Source organism: Colossoma macropomum, unplaced genomic scaffold, assembly GCF_904425465.1.
Source record: "Colossoma macropomum unplaced genomic scaffold, Colossoma_macropomum, whole genome shotgun sequence".
Classification (NCBI taxonomy): Eukaryota; Metazoa; Chordata; class Actinopteri; order Characiformes; family Serrasalmidae; genus Colossoma; species Colossoma macropomum.
In genome coordinates this window covers 29674645-29688991 of record NW_023494788.1, presented here as the reverse complement: position 1 = coordinate 29688991, position 14347 = coordinate 29674645, and the positions used below count along the sequence as shown (strand labels likewise).

General features: G+C 41.4%; 1 long non-coding RNA gene across 2 annotated transcripts in view; it reads left to right on the top strand.

The window, feature by feature from the left end:
* The first annotated feature begins 2984 nt into the window (after positions 1-2984).
* LOC118807190 overlaps positions 2985-14347 on the top strand; it is a 57133-nt gene continuing 45770 nt past the window's right edge. For both annotated transcript variants that reach the window (XR_005007176.1, XR_005007175.1), the window contains exons 1-2: positions 2985-3227; positions 10604-10662. This is a non-coding gene — a long non-coding RNA (uncharacterized LOC118807190). The remainder of the gene's footprint in view (positions 3228-10603; positions 10663-14347) is intronic.

Genomic DNA, 14347 nt, shown 5'->3' with positions numbered 1-14347 from the left:
AAGTTTTTAGGGAACCAAATGTAGTTCTTCTATAGCATTGCTTCAAACGCAATACTACGACCCCTACCGTCCTTTATCTTTTAGCAGTTATTTTATGTTGATGATGCAATGATGACCAAAAAAGTCATTAACTTTGAAGATGCCATTAGTAACTTTTGTTTTTTGTTGGGCTTTTAGATTCAATGGAGTTAGAAGGTTCACAAACCCTGGTCTGACCCAAGGAGCAGGAAGTCTCCCATAGTGGGAGGGTTCATTGAGTGTTATGTGGCTATTTGCTATTTTTAGAACCAAGCTTACACCATAAATACATACTGCATCATGGTATTGTGATGCTGAAATAGGGAGAGGGATGCACAGTAGCCTGCAGCGTGTTTCAAACATAAAAGAGCGAGTGTATTGTGCTTTCATGACGTGGTTAATGCTTCAATAGGATTAAGACATTCGGTCTGGCTCTCTAGAAGTGTGTAAATGCATATATTCATTCTCATGACTAGATGTGTGAATGTATGGATGATACGTGGAGTGCCAGAGACTCGTTGACAGTATGCTTTAGCATTTTCCTTTCAGATCAATCAACCCCTTTGTAAAGGCTCATGTCTGTGCTGTCGTGATGTGAAGGATGATTTGACTGTTTATCTGTGCATATTCGCAGGAAGCATTCAGACTGCGTGTGTACTGTGAGTGTGTATATGTCTTCTGTCCTCCTCTCCCACCACTAGGGTGCACTGCATGCCATGAGCCCCCAAATTCACTACATCCAATCACAAAAGCTTTGCTGCCCCCCTCGCCCCCCTCCCCCCGTCTCCAATCTACAGTCACAAGAATAAAATGTGCTCAATCCCACACATACATACACATATGCACGCACGCACACTTACAGGATATCATGCTGATTTTGTCACATAAAATGAACATGCATAATCGTATTTCTGAGTAACACCATGATACTCATAAATATAACTGACCCAGATAACAATGTCAAAATATGAGATATGTAGCACAGTGTGATCCATGACTTCATTCTTGCGTGTATTTTTGTCTCCTTTTCCCCTCCCTTTTCTCTCTCTCTCTCAATGTTTGCCATATGTGCTTTGGGAGAGAGCACGTCACTGGAGAGACAGAATCCAAAGTAAAGTATGCTTTCTTGAAAAGCCTAGCTGCATATCTTTTGTGCTGGGGAATCTCTTTCAACTGATTTTCTTTTTGCCTAATATGACACACTCTCACATGTTCGAGGGCCTTTTGATCTTCTGATATTTTCTTTGAGTTAGCGTGGTCATGGCACTGTGAGATTGCTCATTGGATTATCACAGTTCATCTGAGATATGAGATATTTGAGATAAAAAAATAATTTTGTTAATACACAAGGAAAAAAGTACCCCGGCATAAACTGTGACTAAAAAGGCCATAAAAATTAAGATAGGCTGTGCTTTTCATAAACCCATTCATGTAATACGTAATAATATAATAATCGTGTCCATTTTGGTTACATTTATATATTGGTGTGTTATAGATTCACATTTAAATTTCACAGTAATCAAAACGTTTTATAAAATTGGTACATGAAAGAAAAAATCCACATATGGATAAATTGCTGACATTGTTCCTTTTAAAACAGGAACATTCATTTAAAAAAGGGACAACATTCTGTATAATGCGTTTAGTCTATGTTGTGCATTTTCTATAAAGTGTCAAGTTATTTTGAGCTGTGCTGTTCACTCATACCATCAGCAGTGTGTTCTGTTGCACTACAGTGTAAGGATCTTTTTGCTGACACAGAGAGAGCCTGTGGAATGTGCTGGAGCCCTGTGTTTGGGTCTGGGGGTCTCTACTGTGGGTACTGGTGAGGATGGGGGAGAGGCAGCTAGCAGGCACCACACTGTGCTGCTGAACTCTGCTCAACCCCTGGAATACCTCGGCCCAGGCAGGAAATTGAAATATTGTGCCGTATTGGCAGGCCGATGGCCATCTATCATGGCCGTCCGGCACAGGGGACGCCACTCTATAGATCAGAAATGGACTGCTGGGGCCACAGGTTCAAAGGTAAAGGAGACAGAGAGAAAGGCAGGCTTGAGAAAGGGGATACGGTGCCACGCAGGGGTTCAATGCTTAACCAACTCTTCTGAAACCCTGTACAACCACTCTGCATCCATGAAAAAGAGAGCAGCCAGGCAGGACAAGGGTGAACTGCTGATAACATTCACTTTCTTTAATAAGGAATCACAATTAACAAAAGCATGTCTGCCCAAAGTAGGAGAACTATATAACGTATACACCTGAGCTGTTTAATTTCACCTGACTGCAGCAGCAGTTTTTTTACTTCTCGATGCTGACATACCAACTGTTTATTCTTTCAACTCTTTCAGCAAAGGTAGCTCCATGTCTGGGGTCCTATTGGTCACATATGATGAAAAGAACACTTGGAAACTCAAAAACATAGAAATGACTCTGTATCAGCACTGTTTGCCTACCAACTAAAGTGCCATACAGTTGTTTTCAAGCTTTTCATTGACAAAAGACAATAGCCTACAATCTACGTCACTACACGACATTAGATAATGACGTGTAGTTACTCCAGCATTGACTTACACCTGAACTGAGTATCAATCTTGCTCTGATATTTGAGTAGGAGAAATGAACTGACAGGGAAAATAAACAATTCCAACGTTTTTTCATCCATTTCACAGGATGAAGGCGTTTTAAATCAATATATATTTGTCAAACATATTTGGAGTACACGAAAAGTCCCTCAGCACTCATGTAGGCTACTCAGTGCGGTGATGAAGATGTTAAGCGCCTCATTCTCAAACTGCACCGCACTCCAACGTAAACATGCTGAACTCCGACAACGTCATGATAAGGGAACGGATCAGATGATGATTATGTAAAAGTGAAAAAAGCGCCTCAATGTCACCGGATGGACGAAGCAGGATGTTGTATATCACTTTAGTTTTTTTTTTTCTTTTTTAATATTCCTCCAAGACACCCAGGACGACAAAGGCTCCTCTTCGCCTCTACAGGACTTCGCTTCTGACCTTGTGAACCTCCCTGAGGTAAAATGACTGGAAACAAATGTGGCCGTTCGGGAGGTGAAGTCGAACCCGTTGGCGTGGTACCCGCACAGGAAATGACATCAACGGGTCAAAAACTGAAAATATGTCGCCGGACGGACCGGTGGGATGAGGCCGCCCTGGCCGCGAGGACGGAGCGGGGATGCTTTACTTCAGGTTAGCCGGTTAGCATTGTTTTATGTTATGGCGCAGCGACTGATGAGGGGACGAAGCGGCGGGAGGGACTCGCGCGCTGACACGGCGCTTTTTTTCAGCCACGACTTCCATCCAGCTACATCAAGTTTTCTCTCCCCCCCTCTCTCACTCTCTCATACACACACACTCTCTGACGCCGGTTATACGCGGCAATGTCGGCTCGCGTGTAAGACGACCAGAAGCTGTTTTTAAACCCAGCACGGTGCCCGTTTTGCTGTGGCGGATGACAGAGCGGGGCTTGTCAAAGTACAGTAGGGCGAACGCGGCGAGGTTTGGACCTCAGCCGCTTGGCTGGGAAGCGATGGGGGGGTTGTAAAGAGAACAGAGACATCAGTGCCGGTGGAGACTGAAGCGTTGACATTTTGTGGCGTATCGTCCCGCTTCGTGGCGAGGACTGTGCCATATCGACAGTCCTGTTTGTTCACAGCTCTCTTGAGGAAGACCCGTGCGGGAATATATATATATATATATATATATATATATATATATATATATATATATATATATATATTCCGTTATTTACCTATAGCGCTGTTGCCGGTGGGCGCGTCCCAATCCGAGCTACAGCTGCTGAGCGGGGACGCCGAGTGTGCGTGTCTTTTTAAAAGCTGCGTGCGCCGGGTCACGTGTTGTTTGTTGTTGCTCGTCCAGTAAGATCGCGTGGAGATTACACAGGGGCGTGTTGCGTAGATCGCCTGCGAATCTGAATCGTGTGCTGATGTGCTTAATGGTGGCAGTGTGACGTGTAGGCTACGAGCATGCATAGGGATTAGTGGGTATATCAGTGTGGAACATATTGCGCGTTTTATGACACGTACACGCGTGTATACTCGAGAATGCACGTATGTTACAGAGATTAATCAAAAATGAGATTGTGTACGGTTTTTATTCACACCTCATTGTTAAAATGATTTTTTCTGTCGTGGTCTGCTTCAGTCACTGTATATTTGTGTGTATTTATTCATTCATTCATTCGTTTATTTGTGTTGTAAAGACTGCTGAGTTTTTCATAGTAATCTGCATAATAACTTTGTCTTTCCAGACCAGGTCCATCTTCAGCAGCTGAGAGTTTCTATTTAAAGGCAGTGTCCTGCCAGGACTCCGGCACACAGCTCTGAGCCGCTGGGTAAAACCTCCTGCCTGTGTTGCCTGCCTGTCTAGAGTGATAACTCTATTATTCATGCTTGCGTGTAGACAGCACCGTTAATCTCTCACCACGCTGTAGTGCTTCCATCAGCTGCTCGTAAGCGGCCCACGTGTGTGCAAGGTATGTGCGTGTGTGTGTGTGTGTGTGTGTGTGTGCGTGTGCGTGTGCGTGTGTGTGTGTGGAATGCTCAGGTCAGAGCAGGCACTCGCCGGAATGGTGGTGCTGTGGTGCGTGCAGCGTATTGCAGCCAGACCTTTGGGGCCAGTGGTAATTAGCTGGGCGGGGGCATTCAGCATGGCCATATATTCACCATGCTGAAAGGGTAGTGGGCAGGGGGTCTATTGACGGGTGACAGGTGCAGTGGCGGAAGGCGTAGGTAGCTGGGGTACCAGAGCTGTGGCTCAGTGCCACTGTGTCTGGTCCCTGGGTCACTGCAGGGGCCCCTACTAAGGGTCAAAGTGGAATGCAAGTTCAAGACCCGCTTCCCACCCAGCTATGTTCACAGTTTTTCAGTGGCTGGTGGAAAGCGGCTGCTGAGATCAGAATTGTCAGCAAATTTTGCCACTCTCATTTTTTCGAGTGGTTTCTTCCTGTACAATAATCACTAATCGATAACACAATACAGACACTCCTGATTACACTATAGCTAACAGACACATTTAGTCAGACGACTGGGTTCATGCTGAACTGAAAATAGTGTGCGGAAAGTGTGTATTGTTGTGATGCCCTTCATTTCCGTTGCTTGGGCAGTTTTGCTTGAACTAGCTAACGGGTTACAGCCATTACAAATCCTTCTGTCTTGGTGAGTAATAGCCAGACAGGAGGCCTTTTTTTCTTAAAACTTGCTTTTATTTAGCATTCCTCCAAGGTTTATGACCAGGTGTTTAAAATTAAGGGCAGGATATTTATTGGAAACTTCTGAAGGCAAAAAAAAAACCTTTTTGCTTACTTTCTCAATTAAATGCACACACCCCAAGCACACATACAATAGAGAGGCACACACACATACTGTAACAGAGCAGATATACCTACGAGCCACTGCACAGTACAGGACCACTGGTCTGGCAGTTAAAAAAAAACAAAAAAAAAAAAACATGGTCACTCCAACACTTATACCATTACCTACAGTCAGTATTTGCAATAGGTAGAGGGCAGGAGAGTATTACTGACTTATTATTAGGGCTTAGCTGGACCAGTGGTGCTTTGCACAAATGAAGGTACACTGGCGCCTTGCTTTAGGTTCTGATTGCAGGTCGCAGGGCTGGAGATGTCAAGTGGGAGGGGTGACGTGAAATCCCTGCTAAAGCCCAGAGCCCCTAAGAGCCATGAAGCTCCTGTAATGAGCAAAGTGATGGGGTTTGGGTGTGCTGAACTTGCAACCTCTGAGTGTGTGTGTGTGTGTGGGTGGGTGTGTAAGAGACAGACAGAGAGAAAGAATCTGAGTGTGATTGAGAGAACTTCTCCATGACTGTTGTCCTCCCTAATCCTGGATTTAGAGAATGGGAGTGCTCACAAAATTTAGCAAGGTAAAATCAGTAGTCAGGTTAAAGTACAGGAGCAGAAATAGGGAGCTTACCAAAAATTACTCATTTGACAGCCTAGACGTTTTCCCACATAGTGCTCAGAAACATCTCTATTTTTCTCAGAACAGCACTTGTAGAATCACTAATGATCATAGTCAAAGTGGCTAATAAGTCAGCAATGCATCTGCCCTGGAAAAGCTGAATAATACCAGTTATTAATGGAGTCGGGTCCTGAATGATTCCCGGGCCAGCATGGCTGTTAAACGCATTCCAGGTTTTGTGGAGGCCATTATTCCTGCTTCTTAATCACCACCTCGGCTTTTATAACCCCCGAAGCCTCAGTGTGTGGCTTGCGGAAACCACATGTGGGCATAGGCCGGGAAATGTCGAGCAGACGAGGAAAAAAAGAAAGTCTCCCTTTGCCTTTAAAAGTAATGGCCTTAACCAAACGCTTAAGGCAGTCTACTCCTGACTAAACTTTGCTGTGCCTGAACAGTAGTTTATGAGTTATTAGATATGATTAGAAGGGATGTGGAGGAAACTGTGGTGAGCTGTTTAAAGAATAGTTTTTTTAATGAATGAAGTTTTGCGGTATGGCGTTAAGGCTGGACAGGACAGTACTTTCGAGTGGTCTAGGGTTAGGGTTAGGGTTAGCTCTTCACAAGTCATACCTGTAAGTTTTCACAATTACCTGAAAAGATAATTTGGCAAAAATTGTGTTCAATTTTCCAGGAGCTTAGAGACCTATATAGCTAACAAGTAATGGAAAAAAATATATGTCACCAGTTCGCGATGTCTAAATCTTCACACCCTATGATGTTAAGGGATCTCAAGTAAAAAGTCTTATGTGGTTTCTGACATTGTACATCATTACTGTCATCTATTAAAATAGACAGAAGTATTTTTACTTTTGCCTCATAGCTTTAGTGCAAAACTGAGGAAGAAAGAAACTTCAGACACTAAACATGTCTTGGCTTGTTGACTTTATTTAGGGTAAGGTGAAAATAATGCAAATTTAATTTTTTACAGAAGTATCTCTTTAAGCTGAAGAAAACAGAATAGTTTTATGTTTGCCTAGTTTTGGCTCACGATAGTATGGTTCTTCCAGTTTAGTACTTCAGTGGAATTATTGCTCCTTGCAATTTTAAATTAAAACAAATCTGTAAAGGTGTACCAGACGGTACTGATGAAATTAAATATTTTCCAGATTTGTCACAATATTTTCCCAATTTGTCATGGTATGTAAGTTGTAAGTGACGCCAGCACTGGTACAAACAACATATCACCCATCACTATCTGAACCAGGCCGTTGTCTCACAAAGCAGGATGTCTTGATTAGCCAGGTAACTTTGAACTTATTTTGATTTACCCTGGATTTTATGGAACACTTTTTGCCAGGATACATTGCAGTGGCATCTTATGCTGCATGTTTAACCTGCCCCAGGCTAGGTTAATTTCAGGATCATGGATTGGAGGCATATTTACATTGTTTGAAATCATCTATGATTTCTTGTTTTTGAAAATAGCTGCTTTGCTTCTAGCTGCGTTTCGTAACATTAGTTGTGAACATCACTCTTTCATGTGTTTGCTCATAGGAACTAATCTTAGCTCAAGTATCTAAACCTGGATTAACAGAGTAAATTTTTAACAAGTTAACCGTAGCTGCGTTTGTTAGGTTTGTGAGGCTGAAACTTAGTCAGGTATACTGTCTAATTTGAATATGCTTTGTGAGACAGGCCCCAGGTGTTGTGCATTTAACATGGCTTTCACACTCACGATAATGAGAGAAGAGAAGCACACCTCCAGTAAGCTGTGGATGAATGAGAGCAGTCTCGTCATTGGCACTGTTCATCCATCAGCTTACACCAAGGACCTTTCTTTTAGGGTCCACTGCGTGGGGGGTACAGATGATGATGGAAGGGAGTCATTAAGCTTTCGTGATGTTTTTGCTTTAAAACGAACCTTGTTTGAAGTTTTCAATAAATCTTATTAGCATAGAGCGTGTTTGGAGGAGGCTGGCTGGAGGTGTGAAGTGGCTGTGCTGTTTACACTGGGCTTAACAGCTGCACACTTGAGAGAGCTTGACAAAAAAAAAAAGAAAACAACTGCCCCATGTCAGTATGACTGGTGACATACACCGTCAGTTGATGCCGTAATTCACGTGTGTCAGCCATGCAGTGTGTATGTGTGTGAGTGTGGTTGAGTGTGGCTGTATGTAGAGTGGGGGTGGGCCTTTTTCTCCTCCTGTTTACCCACTGCCTGATGGCCCCCTGTGGAGAGCAACAGCAATTATCACCTTGGAGGAATGTGGGACCCTCGTGTTAAATTCCCTTTGACCCCCCTGGAGGAGGAGGTCAGAAGGTGGTGCTCCCCCTGGGGGGCAGCATGCAGTCAGGGGTTTTGGTGGTGGTGGTTGGGGGTGCCATGGATGGGTGCGTTTGAAGATCTCTCCTCATGCTTATGAAAACCTTGAATCCAGAGCTACAGGCTGGCGAGGCTGGACTTCCAGTTGAGAAACTGGATTTTTCATGGTGCATTTGCAATGCAAATAGGTGCTTGGCCCTCTTCATTTCATTCTGTACTGGCAGGCTTCACACATTGGATATTGGATGGAGACGTTTAATGCATCCACCGGGAAAGAGAGTGCTACCATATGCGCACGCACATACGCAGGCTTGTATTTGTACAATGTCAGAGAATGGCATCATACATATGTCCAATGAGTACTCGGGTGCTTCAGGTAAAATAGGGTAACATGGTAGGTAATATAGGACACATAGGTAATAGACCCTGAACGATAATACCATTATTTTATTCTTTTAAATTAGCAAAATTTATTTTACTCATTTGCAAAGTGACAGCTCAGCCTCAAATTAACAGGAATTTCTTAAAGTCAACCAAAATACCCGAATCTACTGTGTGTATATATACAATACTGTGCAAAAGTCAGAGACATCCCTTCATTTTCAAATTAAAAACACTTAAGTTGTTCATTTATCAGGGTATATTTCTGAAGAGATTAGATACAAGATAGTCCACTTCTGTATGGAAGGGGAAATTTTCCAAAACCTGAGTTAAAAAATGTGAAAAGACAGAGAGAAAATGGGGATCCCAGCAACTGTCCAAGACCTGGTAGACCACCAAAACTGTCACCATCATATAAACAGTACTTAAAGCTTTTATCTAATGTCAAGTTCCACTCTTGCTGCAGATCTGAAAAAATCCACAGGTGTTTCTGTACATCCTTCCATGACGAGAAAACAGCTCATCGCTATGCGTCTGAAAGGATGTGTGGCTGTCAAGAAGTTGTTACTGAGAAAAGAGACAAAAAGAAGAAAAATTGGAAATCAAACAAAGAAGCTGCTGGTGTTCAAAAGAACAATGGAGAAGACAACGTTTAGCTCAGACCTAAACATAGTCTAATGTCTTTGTGGTTACGTATATTGTGAGAAGCAGAAAATGCAACCAACTTATAAGAATGAAAAATATTCCAGCTGATTTCTTTGAAAAACTAAAAGCAAGTGAAATGGAAACAGTAGTAAAGGCAAGGAGTGGACATACTACATACTGAAGATGTAATAAAATGTTTAGTTGTTGAGGGTTCTGTGTAATTTTCTGTTAAATATGTTTTATACTTTTTTCCCTGATATAAAAACTCTTTTTTAATTTAGCTTGTTTTGACTGAAAATGAAATAAATGATGGGTGGTTGCTGAATTTTGCACAGTACTTATCAGCATGTAATTAGAAATATCTAAGCCTTAACCTTAATCTGAGTATTCAAAAAGAAATGCTTTTCGTTTCTTTTTAAAATATGTAGCTTTTGCAACCAAAACAAAGTTACAAAATCAGAATCATTTTGTTGTTAGCCTAGTTTTTCTGCAAGGGAAGGACATTTTTCTCTGAAAATGCATTTAAACAAACACAGATGTTGGCCTGTATGTGTGTTATCACTTTTAATTTCTGCAGCAAATTGTGTTTGCAAAATTTTAAGGGTTTTTTTGGACCTTAATAAATGCTGAGAAGTCTTTGCGCTCTTTTGAAAGCTCTAACTTGGTTTTTGTGCTGTTTGTTTGTCTCAAGCTGTGTTTAGTGCACATATATAAATCACAGCTTCACAAGTAACAACTGCACCATAAAGACTGGTTGTCATGGGTGTTGTCTTTGGATTGGTTCAGTTCACAATAAGGCAAGGCCGAATGCTGTATAATTGGTGAATTGAACGAAATTGAAAAAGTTAATGTTAATGTTCCCATAAAAAAAGCCAAATGTAGCCTTGCTGAGATGCCTTGTTTCAGCCAAATTTTCTATTGTGTATTAAAATGCCATCAAACATTCAGTGTTGTCTCTAGTGGCATCTATCAAAACCTGAAGAGCTTTAATGGGAAGAAAACAGCAGATATTGACCATATTGTTCAAGATTTCACTCAAGTACTAGAGATTCAACCAATCAATGATAAAAGTGAGGAAAGGATGTTTCAAGTTACCTTTTCTTCCCTCTGCAACTAACAGTGGCATGGGATTTAGCTTTCTTAGATTTTACATTTCGCAGCACTCATGAATGATGGTCTAAAGGGAGTAGCTAGCTCATAAGGTTGCAGAAGGCAGATCATATACTATTATTGTCAGATGTTGAAAGCTGATGGTCTTTTATGTTTTCTCTCGACAGTGGCTCGCTGAACTAGCCCACGCAAGACAGGTATCAAATCTGGTGGAGCTCCAGAAAAAGTAAGAGGCTGTATTGATCCATTCTGTTGATGGAATCTGTACTCTGTTTTTATGGCTTTGAGTCTGTTCACAGTTCTTGATGTTTTTGTGTTTTTCCACAAAGGAGATTCTAAACACTGTATTGTGATTGATTAGTGCTGTAATTTAGCTGTTCCAGAGATCTTTGGTGTCGACTGTTGTCTTGATATAATGTCCGTCACTTACACCGCACACTACAAGACTGCAAGGGTTAACACTGGAGTTTAAACTTGGTCAGACTCTGTGACCCTCCGGTCCAGCAGTTGGGTTCTGTCCTCAGCAGTTTGCATTAAACGGTGCATTAATTACTGCTGCTGTGAGCGCAGCCATCCTTAAAAATGAGGGCCTTACGCATTGTGACAAAGCAGAGTATCCCTACAGTTTCATCAGATCACCTCGCCACTTCCAATTAGTGCCAGTCGAGGGCCACCTTCCTGTGGACACGAGGGGGCCCCAGACCGGCCCGGCCACTCCCTGACCCCGTCCCCCAGGGACCTCTGCTCCATGATTTATTTAATGACATCAGGCCTATACCCAGCCATCCAAGCCTAGTACACCCACACACACTCACACGCATGCCCAAACTGCCCCCATCTTGCCCCCAACAAAAGCCTTAGCAGTCCACTCTGGAACCCTCCAGAGTTCTGCTAGTCAGCTCCTATAACCAAAGGGACTGAACTTCTGCGTTGCCATAGAAACCCCAAAACCACCCGCCCCCTTCCCCCAGGCTTCCTCCCATTTTCCAGGCCCTGTAGTTTACATCAGACTTTAATAACTTTGGGCAGATACAGTTTTGCTGCTTATATTAGTTATTAGTTTAATAATGCCTGATTGTGTACTTGAGCAAAGAGAAAAAGGGACGTATGATAGGTTGAAGGAGGTGAAATGTTCCAGTTATTGATTTGAAGTTTTTTCAGAAATGTGAATATGCTTAAGCACTTGGGGGATCTGGACCATGATGGTCCACTAAGCACAAGTAAACAGGTAATCATGAGTTTCTTTTGTGTGTCTGATACGATACAAATTACATTTTTTTTTATTTGAGTAAACTTATTGAGTCACCTCTGTCAGCTCTTTTAACACAATTTTAAGATAAAATGTATTCATACATTACATGAATACCAGTTTGATGGTAGAGCAAAATGACATTGAAACTAAGTTTCATTATGTTTCACTATTACTTTTAAATTGTTTATAATCGCAAAATATTATAAAAAAACAAATTTATTGACAAAATGTCAGTGCTATTCTAACCCTGCAAGTCTTGTTAATTTATAATTAGGGGTGGGCAATACAGTATTTATCGTTATTGTGATAAATTATGTCACAATATGGTTTTCTGATATTTTGTAGATATTGTTTATATTTAAAGAGCGCTGACCTACTACATGTTTCATTATAAAGTGAGCATAATCAGGTCAGTTTAATTGTGCAATGCAGTATATGAAATGTTAAAACAAAATCCTTGTATTCATAGTTTTTAATTGTTTAAATGTAGGACTCATGGTTCCTGTTTTGTATATATGCATGTCACATATTGCAAAAATGTCTAGAAAAATCATGAGGTCCACTACTGTGCAGAAGTCAGAGAACCTTCATTTATTTAAATTCCAGTCAAAACAGTAAATACAACTAAATACAATATCATTTTTTTTCAGTATTTAGTGTGTCCACCCTTTGCCTTTATTGCAGCTTCCATTCTTTTTGGAGACTTGCACCCAGTTTTACTAGAAATCTGCAAGAATATTTGTCCACACTTCCAAATTTCAGTCTTGGAAGTTTGGTTGTTTTTTCCAGTAATCCCGAACACGTTCAGTGATGTTGAGGTCTGGACTCTAAGGTGGACAATCCATTGTTCTGAGAACAGAATTTGCAAATTTTCTTTTCTCAGTAATGCCTTCTTGACTGCTACACATCCTTTCAGACCCATAGCGTTGAGATGTCTTCTAACAACGGGAGAACAGATAGAAACACCTGTAGGTTTTTTTTAGATCTGAAGCAAGAGTCAAGCTTAATTTTCTCTCAAAGACGAAATCTTTAAGTGCTGTTAATCTGATAGTGACAGTTTTGGTGATCTACCAGGTCTTACAGGGTTGTTAGGAGGCCAGTTTTCTCTAAATCTTTTCAAGTTTTTGAACTACAGTCATGGAAAATCCTGTTTTTTCACTTCCCGATTCCTTATGCATATGGATTATCTTACATCTGATCTCCTCAGTAATATCTCCTGAACAATGAATAACTTGTTTTGACTGGAAATTTAAGAAATGACATTTAAAGAATCCTGTATTTAACCTAGAATTTATGCTGAGATGACAGATGTCAAGACAGTGGCGCTTTCAGTTTATGAAAGTACTCATTTTGAAGTTGACAGCTTGTCTGCCTGTTTAAGTAAAATAAAATAGCTTTGTGTCAGATTGGAGATTTACCAAGGTGCAGTAACAGCATTACATACACAACGCAATAAATCTATGGATGTGTTTGTGTGATCATAAGAGTGTCTATATGTTTATTAGATGAATTCAGTTACGCTTCAAAAGTGTCTCCGTTTTTTTTAACAGATGCTTTGCAATATATCCTTGGCTGCTATAACTCATGATAAGTCTTGATGATGGACGTTCTTCAGTCTTAAACGTTTGAACTCTGAAATGTATGATTTGCAGAATTGCACTTTCCTGGCTTGTGGAGGGATGGAAATGAAAAGGAATGGAGTGGCCAGACATCAAACTGATATGAAAGATTCAAATCTTTTTCCTGCTCACTGCATTTTTATTATTGATGTCAGTTTCACTTATATCACACGCTCCTCATCGTCGGCCGTTTTTACAAGTGTTCATGGGGAAAATAATGTGTGGGGGGAAAATTCAAACTGAGCTGAATGCTGTGGCATACTTCTCCATGGAGTCACTAGCTCAGGAGTCTGTGTGTGTGTCTGCTGTCTCTTTCTGCAACCAGGACTCTTCTGCACACACACGCACACACTTTCACGCATGACCTCGCATTCACACGGCACACTGTGCTGCTCGAGCCCTACACGCACACAAACTCACGCACACTCTCACATTCAGGCTGCAGGGAAAACTCGGCCAGGGAGAGAGAGATAGACAGATACAGAGAGCGAGAGAGTGAGTAGAGATTTCTGAATGAACTGTAGAGTAGCTGGATGTGTAGTATTTCTGCAGGCTTTTTAGACAGTGAAACAGGCTGGTCAGTGTAGCAGGCAGAGATTTTTTTACCACTCTGTGGCCTGTCTACCACGAATCTGCTCTAGTGCCTGAGCACAAAAGAAGCACCATGCAGTGTCTTTTTTTAAATTAATTAATTAATTAATTAATTTTTACGAAAAGGAATCTTTCTCTGTGCTGGAGAATAAAGTGCAAATAAAAGCCTGTGTCATCTTTGTCCAGAGCCATCCCAAACTTTTGTTTTGTTTGTTTGTTTTTAACCAAAGGCTGTGGGGAAGTAAAACAAAACCAACCCATGTTCGTGTTCAAAGCTCATGTTGATTATTTACCCAATTCTGTCGTTCCACATTTTCTTTTACTGCAAACATAACCACAAAACACACTCCGACTGCCCTCTTCATTGGCTGCACCTACTTGTATTTACATCTCACCACTGCCAGAAAAAAAGGTATAGAGCTGGTATATTTTTTGTTCATTAAGGTACA